This window comes from Schistocerca serialis, chromosome 1, assembly GCF_023864345.2.
Source record: "Schistocerca serialis cubense isolate TAMUIC-IGC-003099 chromosome 1, iqSchSeri2.2, whole genome shotgun sequence".
Lineage (NCBI taxonomy): Eukaryota > Metazoa > Arthropoda > Insecta > Orthoptera > Acrididae > Schistocerca > Schistocerca serialis.
In genome coordinates this window covers 752,809,176-752,836,557 of record NC_064638.1, presented here as the reverse complement: position 1 = coordinate 752,836,557, position 27,382 = coordinate 752,809,176, and the positions used below count along the sequence as shown (strand labels likewise).

General features: G+C 41.0%; 1 protein-coding gene and 1 non-coding gene across 2 annotated transcripts in view; both read left to right on the top strand.

Moving 5' to 3' along the window:
* Positions 1–2,137: 2,137 nt before the first annotated feature.
* Positions 2,138–27,382, top strand: part of LOC126482101 (uncharacterized) — a 72,057-nt gene continuing 46,812 nt past the window's right edge. Inside the window, exon 1 of the mRNA XM_050106080.1 lies at positions 2,138–2,272. The gene's annotated coding sequence lies outside the window, so the exon portion shown is untranslated. The remainder of the gene's footprint in view (positions 2,273–27,382) is intronic.
* Positions 23,925–23,996, top strand: Trnag-acc (transfer RNA glycine (anticodon ACC)). Its single transcript has one exon. It is a non-coding gene; the product is annotated as a tRNA-Gly (tRNA).

Genomic DNA, 27,382 nt, shown 5'->3' with positions numbered 1-27,382 from the left:
GATAGAAGAGATAGAGAAGATCCAACGAAGAGCAGCGCGCTTCGTTACGGGATCATTTAGTGATCGCGAAAGCGTTACGCTGATGATAGATAAACTCCAGTGGAAGACTCTGCAAGGCAGATGCTCAGTAGCTCGGTACCGGCTTTTGTTGAAGTTTCGAGAACATACCTTCACCGAGGAGTCAAGCAGTATATTGCTCCCTCCTACGTACATCTCGCGAAGGGTCCATGAGGATAAAATCAGAGAGATTAGAGCCCACACAGAGGCATACCGACAATCTTTGTTTCCACGAACAATACGAGACTGGAACAGAAGGGAGAACCGGCAGAGGTACTCAAGGTTCCCTCCGCCACACACCGTCAGGTGGTTTGCGGAGTATGGATGCTAGTCAAGTACGCCTTGAAGGGGACGAAGACCCTACTATGTACATCTCACTTTGTTTCAACCAGGTCGTGTAATAGGGCTACGAAAACCTGGACGTTTCTCTCGCGATACTGCAGAAAGACTTGGCAGGAATGTAGCTACTGTACATGATTGCAGGCAGCGGAGATCACGAGAATGTATGGTCAGAAGAAGGCCGAGCTCCTGACGGTGACGTGGCACTACCGAGAGGGGTGACCATCGCGTTCGTTGTATACCTCTAGTGCATGGTACTGCAACTGAAGCAGCAATTTGAGCAGCAGTTGGCACCAAAATGACACAAAGCAGTGTTACAGGTCGGTAACTTCATGGACAGCTCCTGAGCCAGACGCCCTGTAGCATGCATTCCACTGATCCCAAACCACAGCCATTTGCGAAGTCAGGGGTGTCATTGAAGGGCAGGGTAGAGGTTTGTTCTGTGTTGATGGAAGCTGATTCTGCCTCTGCGCCAGTGATGGCTATGTGTTGGTTATGAGGAGACTAGCTTAGGGCATTCAACCAACCCGTTTTCGTATGACAGCAAGAGCGCTCTTGCGGCTGTCTCACGCACCATGACTTTACAACTTAGTGATTCGATCTGTTGTCCTGACATTCATGAGCAGTATTCCATGGGGTGTTTTCCAACAGGATAACGCTCGCCCACATACCGCTGTTGTAACTGAACGTGTTCCACTGAGTATCGACATGTTTCCTCGGCCTGCTCGATCTCCAGATCTGTCTCCAATCGAGCACATATGGGACATCATCAGACGGTTCCAGCGTCATCCACAACCAGCATTAACCGTCCCTGTATTGACCGACCAAGAGCACCAGGAATGGAACTCCATCCCACAATCTGACATCCGTCACCTTCACAACACAATGTACGCACATTTGCGGGCTTGCATTCCAATATTGTGGAGGTTACACAGTTATTAATGTACCAGTACTGCAATTTTTTATCTCGCGCCTACATCACCAAGTGATCATTCAAATGTGTTACCTAGACAAATGTCTTCCCGAAGCTTCATTACTCTACCTTAATTAATTTTTGGTGTTGCAATTTTTTTCTGTTCGTGTACATTGTAACTCCTCGTGAAAAAATCCCTGAAGGTTATTCATAGTCCCTATCGCAGGTTCTCTTTGGCAAAATCTTTTTAATGGAACTGGTTCAAAAATGGTTGAAATGGCTCTAAGCACTATGGGGCTTAACATCTGAGGTCATCAGTCCCCTAGTCTTAGAACTACTTAAACCTAACTAACCTAAGGACATCACCCACATCCATGCCCGAGGCGGGATTCGAACTTGCGACCGTAGCAGCAGCGCGGTTCCCGACTGAAGTGCCCAGAACCGCTTTTTTTTTTTTAATCCATTTTGTTCGGTATTGTTCGTTGCGTTTCGTCTGGGCGGACTCACATGACACCGGTTCAAGTTGATCGTTGATTCCTTTACTCAGTTTTTTTTTTTTTTATTACGGATGGCAGCGCCTCTGGGACCCAACACGCTGAGCTACCATGCCGGCAAACCGCTCGGTCGCAGCGGCCGGCATGGAACTGGTGTTATATACCACAGCAATTGTTATTGCTTCTGAAATTCATAAGTTTATGAAGTATTCAAAAGAAGAACAGGCTAATCGTGATATTAGGCAACGGCTGTGCCTCGATGTTTACACCGGCTCCCGCCTCATCACCGGAGCTAAGCAACGTTGGACGCAGTTACTAGTTGGCTAGCAGCCCGCCTCTGCACATGGCGGCGCAGCCGTCGCCAGGCCATTTTGTTTTTGTTGTGGACTGGCAGTCGCGTTTCTCGAAGCGCACCGTGTACGTAGCGGAGCTTGCGGCGCTGTTCTTGTGTTCGTGTATTCCAGTAACTGTAAGTAAACATGGAAGGCAATAACCGTTCCAACGCTTGCGCATGGTGTTCGCTTCAGTAGGGATGCTGTGCTTTCAACGGTTTACGAGATTTCTGACTGGATAATAAATGGCCTTGGATTAACTGATAATGATACTTACGCTGTGTGGTGGTATTATTTATGAAATTGCTAGACTCTGATTCTTGCGAAAGGACTATGTCTGAAAGCGGACGCAGTCGAAAATTTAAGTATTGTGACGGGGGAGTGTGTGATTAATGAGGATGTGCTGAAAAGTAATGGTTCCGAATTTTTTATGTGAACACTCTTAACGGTCTTAAAATAAATCAAACGTTATTAGTATTCTACATCTTTATTCTTCATGTCTACATATTTATCTCTCAACTTAGTCACCCTGGCGCCCAACGCATTTCTCACAGCGAGAGACCAGTTTTTTTTATACTGTCATTGTTGAACGTTTGACTTATTTTAATTGAGTCAAACTGTGGGTTCCTGATTCGTGCTTAACAAAACAAACTCTGTTTTTTGCCTTGTTTCACAAACCTATACACAATCTATTTTTAGGGTTATAAGCCCATTTTCAAATACATGCTTTGCCTGTTTTGCTTTATCACCTTTGGAATCAGTAATGTATTTGAAAAAGAGCTTATAGCCCGAAATCTAGGTTGTGCGGTAACCATAATAAAATTTGCGAAACAAGGCAAAAACTGCGTTTGTTTAGTTGATGTTTGGCATAGTTGACAGAGCCACAACTTAATGGCTGCTTGCACCACTTCATCATTATCAAAGGTGTTCTTTAACTATTGAAAACAGATGTAGAAAATCGGACGGTCGCCAATTCGGGACTGTATGGAGGATGATCGGTGACAGTGATGTCGCAGCGCTCGTGTGAGTTCTTGTGTTGTCATGCTGAAGGAGAGAGTGCTTATATGTCCATGTGACGAATAACTCTTCGGATTCGTGCTTTCAGTTTTCTAAGTGTCTCGCAGTACACCGACAGATTTACGTTACCAACGACCACGTTACATGCTAGAATTCGGAGCCCTTTCGCAGTAGAGGGTTGCAACTCGCGTCACCGAGGCGGGAAAGTCGACTGAATAGTATGAGTGACGTAATACCTTAACCGACCTTGAGAACAGAATAATAAATTCGGAGGAATCACTTTTCAGGATGCCCTCGTATCTATTAAGAGCATGGTCAACTGTTCTTCTAAACCAGAGCCAAAGTTCTTTTACATACATCTCTCCACAGCTAAATGTCTTAGTTCTTTATAGAAATACTGAAATACTACACTACTGCTTCTTTATCCAATTAACTGTACATATAAATCCTTCCATTTGTTCTAGTCACCCTTGTGTGGACGGTTCGAAACTCTACCACAGTTTGACGTTTCTCGCTTACAATCACGGTTACGTGATCGTGCTAGTAGCGCCGCAGGAGACTTTGGTATTAACTGAGGATTTTTGGTAATTTGCCTTTATGCTGCACGTAGTTGGTTGCTTGCGCACTGGAAATCAATTCTCAACTATCTGACTGCGAGTTTTAAAATATTCTCTCACATCTAACAACTGTTCCGCAGTGTTCCTGTGTGCAACAGACAACTTACGTCGTGTTGCCGCTACAACTGCATGATCAGCAAGATGCTAAAATATTTCAAAAGCAATACTACGATGATGGACTGATTGCAGCAACTACTGTCATATTTGTATACATAGAAATTCACTTTCGATTCCCCTCGAAACTGTTCGCTCTCTATTACTCGCGACAATAATATCTCAGACTCAGAGTTTTCACATGTACACAGCAGAACCATAGACGTCCAACTATCAACTATTCTCGTAATTCCGAATGGAATGAATACTCGCGCCCTGGTTTCTTATGGAACAGTATTTTCTATTACAAACGAAACATCGGTTAGCGGCTTTAAACTGCAAGTTTACAATACGGAAGTGTTACCCTCGAGTTGAAATGACATATTCCTTCCCTTGTCATTGGCGATTGCAGCGCATTTGTTTCATACTACGGCCAACCTGAGACATGCTCTTTGTGCAAAGCGAGGGACAATTTGAGGAAAAATTGTCTGAAATGACGGTGCCCTGTGCAGCTTATTCTTGGAGTTGCGTCACGTCAGCATACCGGCGTTGTGTGACCCTGACGCACAATCGCGGCAGCTGCCGCAGTCGAGGAAGCGCAAACAACGGTCTCCAGGGCAAAGGGTGAACGCCCTGAAACCGCTGTCTCCGCTGAAATTGCAACAACCTCTCCTCTGCGAGATGATGTACAATAGCATGGTGCTGTATATGCGGAAAATGTTGCCGTAGTTCAGTCGGAGTCCCGTAACTGGCTTGCACTCAGACCTGACATCTCACGCAGTCCGTGAGGTTGGCACAGTGCCAGTGGCTCGGTAGTTTCAGCTTCCTGCCAGCTTTCTCAGAAATCGCTCACCGTCACGTTGTCAGACACTGACACAACGTTCTTTGAAAACATTGGTGTCTGAGTGCTGGCGCGCATTGCAGGAGAGAACAACCAAGCTCCTCGACTACTGCTTCAGTGGAGAAGTACATGATTGATTGACAGTTCACACAGTACACAGTTTTTTTTTTTTTTACAGGTGTTAAAATTATTGAATACAGAACTTCATGAAAAGTCCAGTAGTCACCTGTAGCTGTATTTATTCAAATCAGTTATAGACCACTCAACTGGTTTCCTAACTTTTAAGTCGCATCTTCTGCCGTTTATCTGTAGAGAAAAGTTTTTTAAATTAACCCTTTCCTAATGAGGAACTGGAGTTATCTGAGATATCTTAATGTACCAAATGAGTAGACTTAATCATGGAAGAAAATATTACGCATCAAGTTTAGATATTACAAATCGTGTTTATTAGATATGTATAAGCCCGTTCTTTGTGGGGCGGAAGTGATCCACACCTAATTTCCGAACTTGATGCATAACATTTTCTTCCATGTTTAAGTCTAGTCATTCAGTATTTTAAGATATCTTAGATAACTTCAATTCCTCATTATCAAAGGATTAATTTAAAAAAAATTTCTCTACAGATGTACATCAGAAGGTGCAAGTTAAAAACTGAGAAACCGGTTGTGTGGTCTATAATTGATTTGAATAAATACAGCTTGAATTACGGGAGGCTGGGAAAGGAAGTCGGCCATGCCATTTTCAAAGGAACCATCCCGAAATTTGCCTGGAGACATTTAGGAAAATCACGGAAAACTTAAGTTTGGGTAGCCGGATGGGGATTTGAACCGTCATCCTCTAGAATGCGGGTCCACTGCACCACCTCGCTCGGTATGATTTTGATGAAGATTTCATATTAATTAATTCTTTGTTTTAAGAGGATATCCCTAATAATTTCAACGTTTATTCAATAATTTCACGAAAGGTATCTTATCGCATCCCGCTCCGTGTGTAGGGCAGAACGGGAAATATGTAAGCATTTCTTTGAAAAAACGTAAAAAAGACGCAACATACATTTTTTGTGATTTTCAAGTAAGTTACTTTAGGTTACAGTACGCAGTGATTTTTCATGCCTTTGACAATGCCTTCTTATGTCCACTAGCTTACAAAAAATGGTTTAACGTTAAATGTCGCCCCCCCCCCTTCCGTGAGTTCCTATAACAATGGTGAAGGGGAATAGAAAAGAAATTTCCGACTCGAGGACACAATAAACATCCCCGTTTTTACCTTTCGACATAAGGACGACCTGATATAGCAGTATCTATCAAACCAAACCAACGAAAGAGAAGTTGCACCGAGTCAGTCTCACATCTACCAGGTCGTGGGATTTACGCCAGGAGGATGGCACTTTGGAACAGAAGCTGGTATTGGACACCACACAGTGGGAGTGTTTGTTATGATTAATCAGACGATTCCCGGGCGTTTCAGCTCGGATGCAGCCCTACTGACAGATTACTGGTGTCCACCCACAAAACATCTGGCGACTGCGTACATTATCGCCCACATGGTGCATGCCTTGGTCGAGCTATGCATCAGAGCATCAGTAGTATCTAGTGCGCATATGGACTGGAAACTCCATCGCTCAACAACATCGTAACTGTGCAGATATTAGCGAACTTTCTGAATGTCACTCACTAATGGGCGAATTCTAATAGTGGCAACTAAATTCCAACGATTAGACCAGTAACCAGCACGAATTTAATTTTGTTCCGTGTGCATCAGGGTTTGTTGTTATAGTTGTAATTCAGAAACCTTTTTAGTTTCATTGTACTTCAGAAACATAACTCACTAGATAGCCACTGAAGAAGTGACATTTAATTTGATTATTCTCTTTCTGTAATTTTCTCTACGAGCAGAGATAGTTTTTTTCTGTTTTCATTATTCATTTTTTGGAATAATTATCTCCGCGTGAAAACAGAGACACTTATTCTTCGTGCAGATGAGACGAAATACCAATTAATTTTCGAAGATGCTTGAAACACCGTACTTCATTTCTTCAGATGGATTCAGTTTCCCATCTCAAAACTCAAGATATTTCTTCTTGTTATCGAAAAAAGTCTTCTAATTTTATTTTTATTTAATACAGCCTTCTCCAGTTTCCAACGACAGTAATAACTGTGTTACACTACCACCAAACCAGAACTTTTAATCAGTTCCTTACATTTGGAAACGAGTGCTTATTGACTGCGTTTACAATAACTCTTTACGTCGTAACAGTTTCTTAGTTTCAAAGAAAAATTGTGTAGCATATACTGACGAGAATGAGAAATGTGTCTCAGTGAGAGTTTGCATAGTGGAAAGAGAGAGGTATAGTCCGGAACTTCTAGAATGAGAGGGAAAGAACGTAGAAAAAGAGATCAGAGCCGAAGAAAGAAAGAAAAAGCCTGTCTCCGACAATTTTTCACTGGGAATCAGGATAGTGTTTGTCGTCAGTCCTGTACAACGGTTTACTTGGGTACATATTTAAGGTACCAATTATCACAATATCTGTCCCTGTACTTGTAACGCACTGCATCTTCATAATAGTCCTAACTTTTCACACTCCATAACCTTGCGGAATTTATGAATAAACAGCATTATCAGTAAATAAGTACTCTCCGAACCTTCGACAGATTAAAATCCGGAATGGCCAGCTTTGAAAATCTAAACCAGGGTAAATTTCCTAAAATTATGGAAAAAGTTTATTCTACTAGGACGGGCATTTTAATTGCGCTTCATTGAGTCCCCTGGCTTCAGTAATATCAGTAGCCACTTACTGACCAAAAATAAAATCTAAAATTTTTTGTAGGCCTTTGGCCTCCTTCCGTTTCAAATTCCTCCGATTTTCGTCTCTGTATTCTAATCACAAGTAACATAACGAGATCTGTCATTTCCATAGCAGCACAATAATTAATTTTGTATTTTGTAAAATCTACTAATCTTTAAGTTATTTCTGTCTCTGTACACATAAAATACACGTATTTTACTAAAAAGCTATTCACACAGTCCTCAAATACATTCGTTACACTTTCTGTTTCTGTCTCTTTATTACCATAATCAATATTACTAAACTCAATATTGGTTATATCTCTGCACATATTTCTTTCGGTTTATAATGCACATCAAAGGTGTTCAGAGAGTAGTCTAGCCTTTCACATTTGGTTACACTTTGGACTTCCTCATCTAAGGACTGAGTTTGAAAACGAACAGTTACATAGTTTCCTAAAGGATGGAGATGGAACTTCCCTATCATGATATTTGAAAGCACTTCCTTTAACGTGAATGTAATAGGATGTGGAACATACTGTGTTACAAATGGACCTACATAAAGATAGAATAATTTTTGTATGTGCTGCCTCTAGAACTTTTAACATTATCTCTAACCAAAACATGATCCTCTGTCTGAAGCTTAGGATAAGCAATTTTCTGGTCAGACTCAACCTCAGCCTATTCTTCAGAATTTCCATTCTCCACTTCTGTCTCACATAAAACTACTTCATAGCTACCAGTTTCACATACCATGATAGCCTCGTCCTCTGCTACTTTTGCATCTTCACTTGTTAATACCTCCTTCCCAACAGCTTCCTCTAATTCTATATTGTGACCCATCAATTCACACACTTTGCAACATACATGAATTATCCCGTCTCTGCTACTACTAAGTCAGCACTAACATTAACACCTGATAAGGCATCTCCAAAACGGATTATGTCTTGCTCCTGTACCGCGTCCTCCAGTTCGATTATTAGATTTTTATCATCTTTCTCCTTTTGAACAGAGTAAGTATCTCCTTCTTTAAATCTTCTTTGTTGTTGTTGTTGTGGTCTTCAGTCCTGAGACTGGTTTGATGCAGCTCTCCATGCTACTCTATCCTGTGCAAGCTTCTTCATCTCCCAGTACCTACTGCAACCTACATCCTTCTGAATCTGCTTAGTGTATTCATCTCTTGGTCTCCCTCTACGATTTTTACCCTCCACGCTGCCCTCCGATAATAAGCTGGTGATCCCTTGATGCCTCAGAACATGTCCTACCAACCGATCCCTTCTTCTAGTCAAGTTGTGCCACAAACTTCTCTTCTCCCCAATCCTATTAAATACTTCCTCATTAGTTATGAGATCTACCCATCTAAACTTCAGCATTCTTCTGTAGCACCACATTTCGAAAGCTTCTATTCTGTTCTTGCCCAAACTATTTATCGTCCATGTTTCACTTCCATACATGGCTACACTCCATACAAATACTTTCAGAAACGACTTCCTGACACATAAACCTATACTCGACGTTAACAAATTTTTCTTTTTCAGAAATGCTTTCCTTGCCATTGCCAGTCTACATTTTATATCCTCTCTACTTCCACCATCATCAGTTATTTTGCTCCCCAAATAGCAGACCTCCTTTACTACTTTAAGTGTCTCACTTCCTAATCTAATTCCCTCAGCATCACCCGACTTAATTCGACTACATTCCATTATCCTTGTTTTGCTTTTGTTGATGTTCATCTTATATCCTCCTTTCAAGACACTATCCATTCCGTTCAACTGCTCTTCCAAGTCCTTTGCTGTCTCTAACAGAATTACAATGTCATCGGCGAACCTTAAAGTTTTTATTTCTTCTCCATGGATTTTAATACCTACTCCGAATTTTTCTTTTGTTTCCTTTACTGCTTGCTCAATATACAGATTGAATAACATCGGGGACAGGGTACAACCCTGTCTCACTCCCTTCCCAACCACTGCTTCCCTTTGATGTCCCTCGACTCTTATAACTGCCATCTGGTTTCTGTACAAATTGTAAATAGCTTTTCGCTCCCTGTATTTTACCCCTGCCACCTTTAGAATTTGAAAGAGAGTATTCCAGTCAACATTGTCAAAAGCTTTCTCTAAGTCTACAAATGCTAGAAATGTAGGTTTGCCTTTCCTTAATCTAGCTTCTAAGATAAGTCGTAGGGTCAGTAATGCCTCACGTGTTCCAACATTTCTACGGAATCCAAACTGATCTTCTCCGAGGTCGGCTTCTACTAGTTTTTCCATTCGTCTGTTAAGAATTCGTGTTAGTATTTTGCATCCGTGATTTATTAAACTGATAGTTCGGTAATTTTCACACCTGTCAACACCTGCTTTCTTTGGGATTGGAATTATTATATACTTCTTGAAGTCTGAGAGTATTTCGCCTGTCTCATACATCTTGCTCACCAGATGGTAGAGTTTTGTCAGGACTGGCTCTCCCAAGGCTGTCAGTAGTTCAAATGGAATGTTGTCTACTCCCGGAGCTTTGTTGCGACTCAGGTCTTTCAGTGCTCTATTAAACTCTTCACGCAGTATCATATCTCCCATTTCATCTTCATCTACATCCTCTTCCATTTCCATAATATTGCCCTCAAGAACATCGCCCTTGTATAGACCCTCTATATACTCCTTCCACCTTTCTGCTTTCCCTTCTTTGCTTAGAACTGGGTTTCCATCTGAGCTCTTGATATTCATACAAGTGGCTCTCTTTTCTCCAAAGATCTCTTTAATTTTCCTGTAGGCAGTATTTATCTAACCCCTAGTGAGATAAGCCTCTATATCCTTGCATTTGTCCTCTAGCCATCCCTGCTTAGCCATTTTGCACTTCCTGTCGATCTCATTTTTGAGACGTTTGTATTCCTTTTTGCCTGCTTCATTTACTGCATTTTTATATTTTCTCCTTTCATCAATTAAATTCAATATTTCTTCTGTCTTACAATTTAAAACCTGGTTCCTAAATCTCTGTCTTACCATTATATAATCTATCTGATACCTTCTAGTATCTCCAGGATTCTTCCATGTTTACAACCTTCTTTTATGATTCTTGAACCACGTGTTAGCTATGATTAGGTTGTGCTCTGTGCAAAATTCTACCAGGCGGCTTCCTCTTTCGTTTCTTACCCCCAATCCATATTCACCTACTACGTTTCCTTCTTTCCCTATTCCTACTCTAGAATTCCAGTCACCCATGAGTATTAAATTTTCATCTCCCTTCACTATCTGAATAATTTCTTTTATTTCATCATGCATTTCTTCAATTTCTTCGTCATCTGCAGAGCTTGTTGGCACATAAACTTATACTACTGTGGTAGGCGTGGGCTTCATATCTATCTTGGCCACAATAATGCGTTCACTATGCTGTTTGTAGTAGCTTACTCGCATTCCTATTTTCCTATTCATTATTAAACCTACTCCTGCATTACCCCATTTGATTTTGTGTTTATAACCCTGTAGTCACCTGACCAGAAGTCTTCTTCCTCCTGCCACCGAACTTCACTAATTCCCACTATATCTAACTTTAACCTATCCATTTCCCTTTTTAAATTTTCTAACCTACCTGCCCGATTAAGGGATCTGACATTCCACGCTCCGATCCGTATAACGCCAGTTTTCTTTCTCCTGATAACGACATCCTCTCGAGTAGTCCCCGCCCGGAGATCCGAATGGGGGACTATTTTACCTCCGGAATGTTTTACCCAAGAGGACGCCATCATCATTTAACCATGCAGTAAAGCTGCATGCCCTCGGGAAAAATTACGGCCGTAGTTTCCCCTTGCTTTCAGCCGTTCGCAGTACCAGCACAGCAAGGCCGTTTTGGTTAGTGTTACAAGGCCAGATCAGTCAATCATCCAGACTGTTACCCCAGCAACTACTGAAAAGGCTGCTGCCCCTCTTCAGGAACCACACGTTTGTCTGACCTCTCAACAGATACCCCTCCGTTGTGGTTGCACCCACGGTACGGCTATCTGTATCGCTGAGGCATGCAAGCCTCCCCACCAACGGCAAGGTCCATGGTTCATGGGGGTAGAACCCCCATCTTTAAATTCTTTATTTATCTAAATCATCCTACCCCTTTCTTATGTCTTTTCATCCCTCTAATAGCTGGGTCAAATAAGGCTTTTACAATTTCATCCATTTTGTAGCTCACTATATATGTAATAGATATCTATTACTATAGTCCCAGTTTAAATTTGTTCTACCCAATAATCACGTAACTAACAGGTTAGTTAAAATCAGTCTCATTCAATAAACACTACAGACAAAGAGCGTTTCGTGGTCCCTGGAATTATTAGTATATTAATTACGGTGCACTTCTCACAAAGTATAGCACCCGCTATAACACAACACAGTAGTTTAAAAACTGAGGGCTCTCAGTATTTATAGGTTTTATCTTGTTATGCCTCCTCCTTACTGTAATGATGCCGTTGCTGAAGCAAGTGTGTGGGCTGCCTTTCATAGATCCGCTCGCTGAGGAAGGCTGCCGCTCCTTATAATCTGCAGTGACCTATGCAGACCTTACAATATGCTTAAATTAGGGTATTATCCACAATACTGTCTCGGTATCACAGTTGAGGTTTAGTACTAAGTTTATGAGATACGGGGTTTAACACTCTACTGCACGCTATTTCTCTTGAATAACAATCGTAACAATGTGTTGGAAATGAGTTCATCATTTTACTCAGTTATTAGAGTCACGGAATCGACAGCTTCTCAACGTAAAATTATATGCGATATGAGATACCTTTTCTCAGCATCTATATTAGCTAGAGAGTTAATTTTTTAAAGTTTGTAGTCACATGTATTCTGTCAATGTTGAAACAATGACAATGTAAAATCTTGTTCGAAGACTCGAATATTAATGTTTTTGTCTCTGAGCTACACTTTTCAAAAAAATTCATGTTATTGCCCGTAATTTTTTATTTTGCAAGTAAGGGACACAATACTGTTTCAGTGCATACACATTAGCTGTCTAGCAACTCACAGAAAACTTGATGGTTCTGTTTTCAGTAAAAGATGAGAAGATGTACATTAATGGTGGAGAAATGAAACTTCAGGGAATTGGCTTCGAAGTTAAATCAGCCTTGGCGCGTAGCTACAGTCTTCATCTTCACCTTCCAATGCATCCTGAAGTCTTTTCGCAGCATCTCTTCTCATCTTCCCTTTTTTCTTTACTAAACTTTTGAGATGTCTGCATCTCGTGCCGTAGCCTGATCTAAGGCCAACAACGCACTCACTATCTGGGGGCCAACAGGAATTCCTAATAGCTCAAGAACCTAGCATTTTGTGATGTTACCTTGGTTAAATGATGCCACAGCATCATATACACCAAAATGGAGCATGTTGATAACCACAAACACTGATTTTTGGAGACGAAGCCATAGTACACTGTTCGTACTTTCATTTGGCTTATGGGTTCTCCCTTGTAGACATTTCTTCAATTCGTTTACATCAAACATATCCCTGAAGACTGACTTAATTTCCTCCATTACTGCTGAAGGTAAACTGTGGTGATAATTGTGATTCTCTCCTGTTGTTTTTCCTGTATTTATTTACATCAACTGTTTTGATCATCAGGACATAACCCGTGACTAGTGTGCTCGTTTGTAGGGGCAATCTGGAAAAACGGTGTCCATACAGCTTTGTATTTTGTCTGATAGCCAGACCATAACAGTTCTGAATACAGTCTATCGCAGCATCAGTCAGCCTCCATTTACCATCTAATTTTTTTTCCCATCACCTAGCATTTTTCTTTTCATTGTCTTCAGACCTCTAATCCTAGCTCTCATTCTTTTGTGAACGTCCCCAATGCGTTCGACCTTCTGTATCTCAACATTTTCTCCATATGTTTTGCTTTCCATAACATATTTCAAGGTTTTTGAATCGCCTTCCTCCAAGTAATGTATGTAACCTACTTTATACCACTGAGAAGGGTGATCAATGACTCAACCTCCATACCACCTCTGTTGCCTGAGTAATTTGCTGTTCACTTATCACTATGTTCGTTATTCAGTTTAGTAGCACAGCGATAGTATTTTCACATAACAGCCACGTCAGTCACCTATCCAGTGTCAACACTTGTAGCTGTACCATAACAAGCCATTGTTGGAGATATGGCCCCGTTTCTGTCACGTACCACCCGAAGATACTGTGAGGTCACGGAAATTTTCATTTTCTTTGAATACTTCTTCTGCAGCTTCAACCATAGTTTTTTGGCCTACGTCTTCAGCTGCAGAGCCTAATACATAGTTGTACATGTCAAATTTTGAAGGTGGTGGAGGGAGATTCGTTACACCACACAGCATAGCTCCTGCTGAATCCTGTACCGATAGCTTGCAGCCCACACATTAATCTAATATTCACTTTATAAACTTCAATTTCATTGATTTTTACTGTATCTGAACTGGAAAACTTTTAACTGTCATTACATTTACTGCAGATTACTACAAATTTAGCAGCCAGACCTATGTGGCGTTCAACATGTAGAGGAACGTTTCCCTTATAATAATTTTTCGAACACAGATTCTGTTCAAGAACTCCAGACAATTTACTGATGACCATAATCTAAAAAACTTCATTAACATCTTCAAGCCTTTTATACATATTTTCAGCGTTTTTGAGTTTCCTACGCACTAGTAGCAGACGAAGATGCATAGCAGAATGCTGACACCTTGTAACGCCGGAAATGCATATCCTCCTATTTCCATCTATTGTACTATAAATTTTTTTCCTTATTTTGTTACCTGAAGATATGACGTTTCTGTGTCTTTGTATATTGTAATTGTTTTACTATTTGTATATATATGCATTTATGTCGATGTATAATTGGTTTGTTTTGTAAATATTATTTGTATTATTACGCTGGGTCTTGCCTAGGGAAAACTATGCTATCGAACGATTACATCGATGGGTCGTGTGGAGAACCAAAGTGTTTACGATCTTTGAGGGTGTTAACTCTGCCGCACGGAGCGCAAGCAGAGGGGAATCTGGCTGGAGTAGTGCAGTGGAGCAGGTGTGTTGTGTGACGCTCCCGCGAGTTGCCGCGCTTTCGGGGTTTGGCAGCATGTAATTGCGCTCGAATTGCTATGATAGTTTCTGACACGGTGTCGCGGACGGGAAGCATTAGCTGGCGCACATCAAGAGCCCGTTTCGCCTGGTGACCGTGTCGAGAAGAAGGCGCGCCAACATCCAGCTTCTGCAACACCGACAGCCGACAATGGGTGACTGTCGTCACCTGCTCGACCGACGACTGCAAACCTTCAATCAACCAACAAGGAAGACTGGAAGCACGTAAAGTTTTAGAACTGTATGGCAGACCTCAGCTTTTAAAATTGTTCCATCACAAAATTACAGAAACTCAGCATGAACCTTCGTTCCTCATTGTCCCAATTGCATCACCAAGCAGGGTCCCTTCCTTTTCCGGAATGGACCCGAGTGTCGTTGAAATTCAAACGCCAGCATTAAAGTAATATAATTCGATTTCACTGCTTTAATTTCAAAGTTTAGTTAAGGTATTCATAGCTGGCTACAATATTTAGATTACACAAGCACAAATTAAGAGTGCGAGTTTTGTTACCGTATTTTAGCTTACCTGTGACTGCAGCTCAGCTTGGTACGTACTAAATTTTACTATTGTTAATTGTTCAGAATCATTTAATTCAAGTTCAAAGTTAGATCTCTTATTTCTACATTGCGTAGATTCAAGTAGCTTTTGAAATGATTGTTGAGGTAGCCCAAGACTAACCGCATTTTACTGAATTTCGATGTGCTTCAGAAACAAAGCTCACTATTAATTTCAGTCACTAAATTAACTTTCAATTTTCCGGTTTTATTAATTCTTTTGCTAAATTAAGTCAGAGTGTAGCGAAATTTATTACTTCTGACAAACTTTCAGTTTTCACACTACACGTGTCAACCTTCAGTTGCCACGCTTCTAGTGCTAATTATATGTGTAATAACCTTTCTTTTTCAGTTACTATAGTAATTGTCCTTAGGACTGGCGACCGCAATTTCCCCCAAATCTCAAATATCTAATTACCGCTAGTCAATTGTTAACGTAACGGCCGCACATTTACTTTCTTTATTAACGTTACCCCTTTTCAAAATTAATTTCCACCAGTTTCATTTGCATTTTTCCTTTCATTTAGATGTAACCCTTTCCTCCCTCTTTACCGACAGATTAACTTCGATGACGATTGCTTTTCCCAAATTTCCATTAGGTACACGCGGTTTAATTTTTCACTGTCATTAAGGTCGATAAGTGAGGGGGAGTTTACAACCTCTTCCTCTTTCCGAGCTCAAGATCTCACTCATTATAGAGGTAAGCTGATTCAGTTTTTCAGGATAGCAAATGGGAAGCTGCGATACGGAAAATGGCCAGTGTGTGTGTGTTTGTGTGTGTAGTGAGTGAAGTGATATGAAACAATGTGTGTACAGTGTACAGATAGTGTGATGTGAGTGAACAGTGTGGCATTACATTATTTAATAAGTTATTTGTAACAGAAGCGTTGTATACCGGGAGTAAATCTAATGATTGTCGCTAACTAGAATTCAGTAAATGTATGTATATACGAATTAGCTTGTTTTAAATTGGTCTAAACTTGTAAATACTTTGACATGTTCTATATCCTTGTAGAAAGAGATCTACGGATGAATAAAGCTGCTGCTGCTGCTGCTGCTGCTGCTACTACTACTACTACTAACATTCGCCGGGGTTCTGTGGATTAGCTGTATTGGCCCATCTCGGTTCTTCCACCGTTGAAGACATTGAAAAAATGTTTGCTATTGAGTGTTGCCTGTTATTAGTTTTATTCTGACATTTCACACCTTTTTTGAACACCGTTCCACTAGCCCCTGCCATCTTCACACAAAAATTCAAACAATACTCGAGCATTTTCATCGTGTATTCACGACACGTAAACAAGCACTGAAGTCAAAGACATAAGCAGAAAACAAGGGAGCATCTTTTCCACACTGGCAAATAGTGAAGCTGCGAATACGTTACGTAACACAAATTAATCACTAGAAACTAGCAGTCTTAAAATCACAGTGGAAGACTGACAGATCTGCCGTCGACCATGACTGGGAAAAAACAGCGCACCATTTCGGAAAAATGGTGAATTGGTGAGAGTTTTAGTATAACAACGTGCAATGCATCAATTTGAGGAGGAAGTCCCGTAGAATATTTTAAGACAGTAAAAAATAGATATTTTCATGAAAATACGATTCTACGTTCCCTTAACTGGCTGAAATGTACTCCACTCAAAATTCACAATTACAGCTTCAGGTCAAGCTTGTGTTTGAACATAATCTGGAAACCCTGGGTCGGCCCTTCTTGCACTGTGACGGAAGAATACTTACGTAATTACGTTCCATATGATTGTTATTTTATGCTCTGGAAACTCAGGATCACCACTTCTTGAAATGTGGCTAATTGCACAATCCAGGCCGCAGTCAACAGTTCTTGCAGTGCTTTACAAAAAGTATATCCCGGAAGTGAACGATGCTTCACAAGCTGAACCAAAAGCAACGCCGCTCGTAAATTTGATGTTATTCCATTCTAACACAAGTTTCGTTTTTATTTAATTTAAATTTCGTACAAGCAACTGTGCGTAATATCGCATTTGGACATTTGAACATCTGAACCGTCTATTAATCATTAGCACAAGGTATCGTTAGTTAGCTGCAAGTAGTCTATGTAGTTGTAGGGGAACGTTTAAATAACGAGTAGATGACATTCATTACTATTAAATGCTTTACTGAATGACGTAAAACCTTTGATTTCTTGTTCTACGAAACAGCACACAGTGATAAGCAATCTGCAGACATAATAGGATGCTACACAATACATGTCTGTGTGTTAGAATTATTTGTACTCAACATAATTATTCATGAATGATTTCTATCTGCAGTAAGAATACGTAGCCTTACGTTATTCATTTAGATTAACAACCGATTACAATTTATTGTAATTAATACTGATTTTTTTTCTTTGAATCAAACTGTAATAAAAAGGTGCCTCTTAATCCACAGTTCAACAGTCCTTGTAACTTTGCCTTTCGTGAACCTCACATCACGAACGTAGGTGTCTCTCTAATTAAAAAAAAATCCAGCCAACATCTATCACTCCAAGTTTATTAATCCTGAGCTGACCTACCGCTTAACGAATTTCCTTTACTTGCGATACACTATAATATGTAATGGCACAGTTTGTCCTTAGCTTGAGAATTAATAGCGACCACTTTAAACTTAAGAAATAACTGAAAACTAAGCAAGCGATGTAATTTTTATCGACAACGTTTATCTCTGTTTCGTTTCAGTATAATATAAGTGTTCTCTTTCTTATTTATTTTCTATTAGATTTTTCTATGAAATATTTTTTGAGATACTACTCACCTATAAGGATAATGTTTCTTTCTTCAGTTTTTTTATTTTTTATGAAATTTTATTCAAATAATATCAAGTCAGTCGTAATACTAAATCATTTCACCTCTGAACTTTGTTTCTCTCGGGTTACGCTCGTTCCGCAACACTTCCTGGAAACGTGGCGTCATTTTGACGTCACGCGCAATATCGACGACCGCATGATCGGCTATCGACTTTGTTACAAGGAAGAATGTGAATTTTAATTCTCCTCGTTTCACTCGCAGCACTTTAAGCTGTGCTCTTAGGTTCCTGCCTAACTATCCATTCGGAAAACGCTACATATTTATTTCATCCTTCGTTCTCAAATCAGACGGCATCTGAGTAAGCCGGCCGCGGTGGTCTAGCGGTTCTAGGCACGCAGTCCGGAACCGCGCGACTGCTACGGTCGCAGGTTCGAATCCTGCCTCGGGCATGGATGTGTGTGACGTCCTTAGGTTAGTTAGGTTTAAGTAGTTCTAAGTTCTAGGGGACTGATGACCACAGTAGTTAAGTCCCATAGTGCTCAGAGCCATTTGAACCATTTTTTTGGCATCTGAGTAACATCGTTTACTGCAGAAGATACTTGTATTACGTTCACAAGAAATTTCGAGAACGTGTTAACAACGCCAATATGAAAATAAAAAATATTTCCATGTGACAGGACGCGAACCCAGAACTTTCGAATCTCAAAACCAAGACATTATCCATTACCATAGAATTTAATTATATGGTGATAGCCTCATGTCTTGATTATAACATTCTCTATTGAAGGTCTATATCGTTGATGTCTTATTAAGTGACATTTAGTGATAACGGTGACGTATTTGTAATAAATTTTCAATGCTCCGTCTCCTTGAAACTGATTACTGCAGATTACAAAACAAGCGTGTTTCATGCTTAATTTGTAAAGTACTGACAATAATAATTCACTTCTAAATCTCCGGTACGCGCGCATAAACTCTTGTGAGAGGCCCAAATCGAACGCTAACGAAAGTTGATCATGCAGTTGTCGATATTGCGTGTGATGTCAAAATGACGTTACGTTTGCGGGAAGTTTGTGAAACGTGTATTACCCGTTTCTTTCGTTCCAGAACTAGTAGCAAACCAATAATCTCGGAGTATTTAAATCTCTTTTACGTACTTCAGAAAATTTCCTCCTATTAAATTAATTCTACTTCTGTTTTATTTTTTAGTCCGACACATGTAACACCAGTGGAGAATTTATTTATTTTAAAATATTATTGGGGACATCTTTATTTTTGGTTGACGTACCGAACTTTACTTGTTTTGCAAATCAAACTGCCTTTTCCTGCTGCTGTTTATTTTATTTAATCCATACGTGTTTCGCCTTATCCTGTTCTAAGGCATCATCAGTGGGATCTATAATGATACACTTTTGTTAGTTATAGATTATCAAACAGTTCACTTCGCGATTTTTTGCAAAAAATGTAATTACTTACGATTTGTTGATTTGCGTTTCCTCACATCTGGTCTGGAGGTAACTCCCTGATTAACAGATTAAGGAAATATGCACACTAATAAAGCTCATAACAGAACAAAATTACTTCCAGTTCAATAATGAATTTTATTTACAAGAAGATGGATTGCCAATGTGGTCCCCAGTTTCAGGAGCCTTAGCAAATATTTTTGTAAACCATATTGAACTGCTCATTTTCACAAAAATATTAGCAAAAGAATACAATATATTGTATTGGTTCAGGTATATGGATGACATACTTTGCTTAACTGATGAACCACAAACAAAAATTGAAAAACTACATACTGGCATCAACAAGATACATAAAAATATAAAATTCACAATTGAAAGAGAACAGAACAACCAAATTAACTTTCTGGATATAACAATCAAAAAAGAAAACAATAAGCATATGTTTGAAATTTACCGTAGACCCACAGCAATGGATATTATCATTCCTCAATCCTCGAACCACCCACACGCACAAAAGCAAGCAGCACTTCAACACGTGCTCCATAGACTCAACACAGTACCACTCACCAAAGAAAGCTACCAAGAAGAACTGGACGTAATAATGCAGATAGCACAAAATAATGGTTACAATAATAACACAGTCACAAAGCTAAACAACAAAATTAAAACTAAAATAAAAGCAGAAAGCTCCGAATCACAGATAACACAACAGAACCAAACACAAACACGCAGTCCCATAACAACTACACAGGATAATCAGAAAAAAATGAAAGAAAACACAAGATGGTACACAATGACATACAAACACAAACTCACCCATAAAATCACCAACATTTTCAAAAGACAGGAAATAAACATAGAATACACAACAGACAATTCTATACAAAAATACACCCCAAAACTGACAAAAAACAGAGACATATACCAGAAAGCAGGTATATACCAGTTACAATGTAACACTTGTGAAGGCACATACATAGGGCTAACAGGGAGAACATTTTAAGTCAGATACAAGGAACACATGAGGGTATGGAAATATGGGACAAACCACTCCACATTTGCAGAACACCTGAGATAAAATGACCACAAACCAACCACTAGAGAAGATGACATGAGAATAATTAGAATCAGCAATAAAAATCACCTTCTGACCATGCAAGAAAATTACCACATACATAAAACCAAAGCAGAGGGGTAAATCCTGTTGAATGACCAAGTACATATGCCAAACAACTCATTATTTACACTAAAAGATAAAATAATAGAATAATGTTCGCAAAAATGATAAATATAAAAACAGTGTTCAATGTAATAATAATAGAACCCAACATCTTTACACTCACTGATACATGACCCCTCCCCAGAATATTGAAACGGAAAGTCAAAACAGCTGGCACCAAAGTTTCAGCCACTCGCTAACAGCTTGTACAACCGTCACCCCCCCCCCCCCAAAATGGCTCTATTTCCCTCCCCCCCCCCCCCCCCCCTCTCTCTCTCTCTCTCTCTCTCTCTCTCTCTCTCTCTCTCTCTCTCTCTCTCTCTCTCTCACACACACACACTCACTCACTCACTCACTCATACGCACACGGATGGTATAAACAGCATAAACAGAAGTTAGTAACGGACATACACTTCGTTAGGTTGGCGACACATAGGTAAACATACTAAAGACGATGAAACACGTAATGGAGTCGCAATATTTACGCTGTGAAAAGAAGTGTACGACGAAATAGTTGTATCGAGTGACAGAAGAACGACAGTCCACCACAAAAAAGTGTGACAAACATGCTGAACAGTGTGTGGATGGCAAAAACATGAAGAGGTGAATATAGAACAGTGATAAAAGTGGTAGTGTGACCTCCAGACCAGATGTGAGGAAACGCAAATCAACAAATCGTAAGTAATTACATTTTTTACAAAAAAAAAAATCGCGAAGTGAACTGTTTGATAATCTATAACTAACAAAACTGTATCGTTGTAGATCCCACTGATGAGGCCTTAAAACAGTAGAAGACGAAACGCGTATGGATTAAATAAAAGAAATAGTAGCAGGAAAAGGCAGTTTGATTTGCAAAACAAGTATTTATATGCTTGCTGCGGAGGATGGCCACACAAACTAACGTGTTAACGAACTTTAGTTTATCCTTCCTTGCACATCAGAAGTCGACGGCAGTGAACGAGAGCCAATATTCTCTATTCCCCAGTATAACGACGGAAGATCCATAAAGAAAAATGCAAATAAAAAACCAACGTGCCACCAACACTTTGAGCCCCGAAGTTATGCAATTCAAACAAAATTTAAATCTCTTCTGGTGTTCGCAAATCACGGCCAACTATCTTCACCTGTTTTAATGGTCACTCACCACTACAACGCTGTAACGAATGCTAATACTGTGACGTGCCTTTAAGTGCTTTAAATGGCTTACTGCTTAACACTACGGGGAAGATGCTGGCAGTTCAAGGGTGATCAACACTATACGACCAATGTGTAGTTTCGCCCAGAAATTCCCAGTGCCTGTTAAACAAAGCACGTTTCAAATTCAGTCACTGTTGGCCAATGCAACCACTCATCCGTTCTCTACAACAGCGTGATACAAAATTGGAGCAATACTCAGTTGCATCTGAACTTGCCAATCATGAACACTAGCTAGAAAACATATATATAACAAGTGATTTTTCTTAGTGGAGCACTTGCTAAGAAATATTTATATCCTCCAAAAAACCAATAAAGCCCACTCTTTACCGTTAAACACCCAGATGCCCGTTACTAGTCGTTTAGTGATTCACAATGGGAACAACTAGACAGAGTTTCACTAGTGGAAACTTACGCAGTTAAACAGGTCAATTATTTTGAGTCAGTAATTATTCTGGTCTTTAAGTATTCAGACTATACTACCACTACAAGTTCCACTACTCCTCTACAGCAGTATTGTAACTGTCAGCTTCTCACCAACTCTGAGAATCCCCTTGTGTGAACATGACTGTCCAATGCAATTCGGGCAGGATAAATGCCGTAAGACCAAAGTTAAACCATTTACGCACCAGTTGCACAAACAAACGTAAAGCGATACCGTTACTTTTAACAATTAAGTCATTATTTCAGATGCCGTCGATTCTTCTTCTCGCGGCCGGTTGCTACTATTGCGAGATATTGGCTGCTCAAACTGCTACTGCTGTCGCGCCACCTGTTCATATCTTTGTTGCTCGAAGCATGATTATAGTTCATCTCTTCTCCATTGTTGCTCTACAGTATTTTTGAATAATCCTTTATAAGCAGCATTACAATAATCAACCACGAATATTCAACCTATTTATCGTAAATTGAACTACTGCACCAATGGATTAAGACGACAAAAATACTACGACGACGATGACAACAAAACTTCCTTTGACCAGTCAAACAGTCTCCTGCCGAAGCGGGGATTTTCCCTTTTCAGTTTCGACGGTACCCATACTTGCTGTCCTATGTGATCGTCATTCGACAATTCTCCGATCATCCAACGTATCCTATCCTTTCTGCATATGATGGGCGCTGACCTACTGACACGCACCCTCGGGCGGGATTACCAGCTGCAATGTGCCTCGTAGCCCTCTGCCAGGACCTCCGCCTGGGTTGGGAACCATGCCGCAAAACAAATTAGTACCGATCTATTTAAAGGACCTAAGGCAGCGGTGGTCTAACTGTGGACCGAGGGCCGCAGGCGATCCGAATAAATTATTCGTCCAGTTCGCGGTTCTCAACCGCATTTCACAGCGTCAGCCTGAAAAGTTCGTTGAATGGTCACAGAAAATCAAGAAACAAAAATGTGTGGTCAAATGTGTATGAAATCTTATGGGAGTTAACTGCTAAGGTCATCAGTCCCTAAGCTTGCACACTACTTAACCTAAATTATCCTAAGGACAAACACACACACCCATGCCCGAGGGAGGACTCGAACCTCCGCCGGGATCAGCCGCACAGTCCATGATTGCAGCACCTTAGACCGCTCGGCTAATCCCGCACGGCAAATCAAGAAACAAGAGTTACAAACAAGATACTTTTACTGGCCGTCAGAGTTATCACCATTAGCTGGAACACAGTTCTGGCATCGGGTGTAAAGTTCTTGGAAACCATTAGGAAACGCTTCTTGTGGAATCGCTCGGAACATCGTGGTAACGGACAGCATATGGGAAGTGTAAGTCTTTCAGAGCTAATTTAAGGCGCAGAAATGAAAAGAAGTCTGTCGGCGCCAAATATGGAGAACTGTGAGGCTGTTAAAGAACAGTCACATTTCGCTGAGCGAGAAAGTTGAGCGCACAGACGTGGTGACCAGGTGCTACACGCGATTCCACGATAAGCGTTGCTGACAGTTTCCAACAGCTTTACAACTGATACCAGAAGTTTGTTCTAGTGGTCGCTTTGAAGGCCAGTAAGGTTATTTTTTTGTAACTATTGTTTCGTTTATTTTCCGAGATCATTTAACCGAACTCTTCAGACGCTCTTTGTATAATAATATGTACCTAGCAACCGGCAGACGAAATCAGTGTCTACTAACGTTAAGAGATTCTTAAGAGCATGGATTTCCTGCCTCCGTAGCGTAGCGGTAGCGTTACCGCCTACCACGCAGGAGGCCCGGGTTCGATTCCCGGCAGGGGACTGGGTGTTGTATGTCATTCATCGTCATTTTCATCATCATTGACTCGCAAGTCGCCGATGTGGCGTCACCTAAAAAGGACTTGCAATACGGCGGCCGAACTCCCCCGAATGGGGCCTACCGGCGAACAATGCCATACGATCATTTCCATTTCCTGCTCAGAAACAAACAAATGCATTAAGATGTGCTCGGTTGTAGTTGACGTGGACGAGTTTGGACGCGAGCTAAGTACACAGTAAGCTCAGGGGCAGAGGAGTCAGTAGTGCGTCCAGTGCAGGGTTGGAGTACGTTGCAGTGGGAATGTTTTGTTGTTTGTCTTCCTGTACTGATGACTCACAGGCGTGCGTGCCTCGTACTGGTCAACTGCTATGGAATAAATTTCACATGAAAGTAAGATGGATTCGTGAAAGCGCGTTGCAGAGACGGTCATCTTCAAATGCGGTTCGTATTTCTGGGAATGAATATGAAGTTAAATTATGTATTTTGTAATACAATGTAATTAACAGAAGACAAATGACATTCTAAACGTTTAGTAAAATTTTGTGATCTGTCTCATATTGCACAAAGGACTGAAATGTAAGTACAATTACTGTTATTGATCATTCATTCGCTCACACAGACAACGCTTCGTCAGGCTTATAGCGTCAAAACTTTGGGATCGCCGGTGGCAGCAGTAATCTGGAACACAGAACAGTCGATAGGAAGTGTTGTGAATGGTGCAGATTTTTAACGATCAGTACTTGGGGACTGGCGGCCAACTTTTTGCGTCCTTACTATAGGCAGTCTGTTGGAAGCTCATAACATACTATTTTAAGTAGGTTACCAATCAAAAATAAAATCGGTAGGTCGGTAGATCTGCTGCCCGAAGTGCCGCCCCACAGTGTCAATATTCGCTCTTGAGCAAAAAGGTTTGAAGACCATTGACCTAAAAGTCTCTGTATTTTATCTTTTTTGCGATGGCCGCGGGACTCGGCTGTTCGATCGAGGATGTCAAATTAAATACCTTTCAGCTGTCAATTTTCAAACTTACCTTATTAGGCAACCAATTTCAGCGTTTTACGATGTTTGAAGCGGTCACTGTAGCAAACAGATATCTACTAACACCAGTATTGCTGGCGCCTACTTCGATCACAAGCGAGGTAGATTATTCCAATACGTCTGTCAGGGTTCTGAGGATGGTGTAATAAAGCGTTGAAACTGTTTGCCTAATAAAATAAGTTTGAAAGTAGACGGCTGAAAGGTGTTTAATTTGACATTGTCCTAAATTTGTTGATAATTCTTCCGGGTTATATGGCCGTGGTCCATGGAATTCTCCTATTCCTAACGTAGTCTTGGACGAAACGTTAGGAATAGAATAATTCCATGGACACGGCCATATAACCCGGAAGAATTATCAACAACAGTACCATCCGGTCGTGAAAGCCTTCATTGTATGATTGTCCTAAAATGTCAGTCGTCCCATGACCTTTCGGCGACTGCTCCTCCAGTTATTTCGGAGTACCAGTGTGCTGCCGTCTTTTACACTGACGGTTCGAAAACCAGTGGTGAGCGGTGCTTTTACATCTGCCAGGCAGAAACACTTAATTTCCAGCGACATTACTGCCTTTACGACAGAGCTGATGCCCATTAAGAGCCCTCTGTTACGACAGAGCTGATGCCCATTAAGAGCCCTCTGTCGTATTAAACACGCCTGTGTGACCGCATTTTGATATGTAGTGATTGTTTGAGCAGTCTCCAGGTCACTGACCGACGTTACTCTTCACCCTGTAATATCTGCTATTCATGACCTTCTCTTTGAAAGACTGACTGCTCGGTTGCCTTTCTCAGGTCCCAAGTCGCCAAGTCATGTAGATATCCCAGGGAATGAACTGGCCAACCACTTGGCTAGAGAAGCGATTACTCGCGCCCCTAGTGCGGATTTGCGGGTGCATCTAAGGCCGACTACACTGGTATCTAAAATTAAAGCAACAAACTGCTATTTCCCTATGCTGTGTCTAATTAACGATATAATCATACCAACTGTCAACCAGATGTCCGTACGAATGTGTCATGCATGGAAGATGCCATTCTGGTCAACGGACAACCATGCCAATGATGACGTCAGGGTACCTATGAAACAGATACTGTTTGCTGGGTAGCTCGACATCCGCAATCACTGTGCACATAGACGCAGACGGTGCACAGTGGCGCAGAGAAGATACGTACCAGATTCTCTGCAGTGGAGGGCAATAGAAAGAAAGGAAGCGGGACAGTCGCAAACTGATTAGCCCCGATGGCTTAATGTGGATCGTTCTGTCGTTTCTCGGATGTGGCGAGAGTTTATAGAGACCGAAGCTGTATCCCAAAGACCAGGCCATGTCCTACCATGTGTGACTTCAGAAGTGAGACCGTTATCCGGCTGTACCGACACGACAATACCGCCTTAGTACTACACGACAACTGGCATGTGAGATCGCAGCATCCACTGGACGTGTTGTATCGAGACAAATGGTGCGCAGAAGGCTTTGGCAGCTGTATGTCTATCTCTGACGCGTATTCACAGAAGGGAACGTTTAGATTGGAGTCATCGACATGCTACCTGGATGGTCGAAGAGCAGGCCAATGTTGTTCTCACAGATGAGTCTCGATTTACTCTGGAGAGTGATTCTCGATGAATGGAAAGTGCAACATGATCTCGGTACACAAACATTGTGGAAAGAAACCGAAATAGAGGAGGATCCCTAATGGTGTCAACAGGGATTAGGTTTACCAATCGAACCCCTCTTCATGAAACTCTACGGGTGGATCAGCAAGGTTTAGCCGCTGTCACGTACAAGACGAGATCTTGGGACCTCATTTTCGGTTGTTGCGAGGTGCTGAGGGTTCAAACTTCGTACTGATGGACGATAATGCTCGACCTCATAGAGCACAGTTGGTTGATATTTTCTTGGAAGATATTGCACGGATGGCGTGGCCTGCTCGTTCTCCCCATTTGAATCCCATAGAGCTTCTTTGTCATGCATTAGGGAGACGGTTTGCATCACGTCAGAACCCACCAACCCAAGACTGCGAGCAGTTCTGCAGGAAGAATGGGCGTTGTTGCCTCAACAAGAGATTGATGACATCATTCACAACGTGGCCCGCTGTTGTCAGGTCTGTATTGGTGCCATAGGTGGTTACACCGCATACTGAGCACATTAAGCAGTTGTCGGACTGAGTGTTCAAATCCATGAAGTAAGAAAAAACGAAGAACATTTTTGCCTACCGTAATGCATGTTGCAGTTGTTTACGTTCTATATGCTTTACATTATTTATAGTTCACTATCGGCTGTTTATACTGTTTTATGGCAAAATAAACACAACCTACACAACCTTGCAAAATTTCCGTTTGTTGCTTAAATTTGGACACCA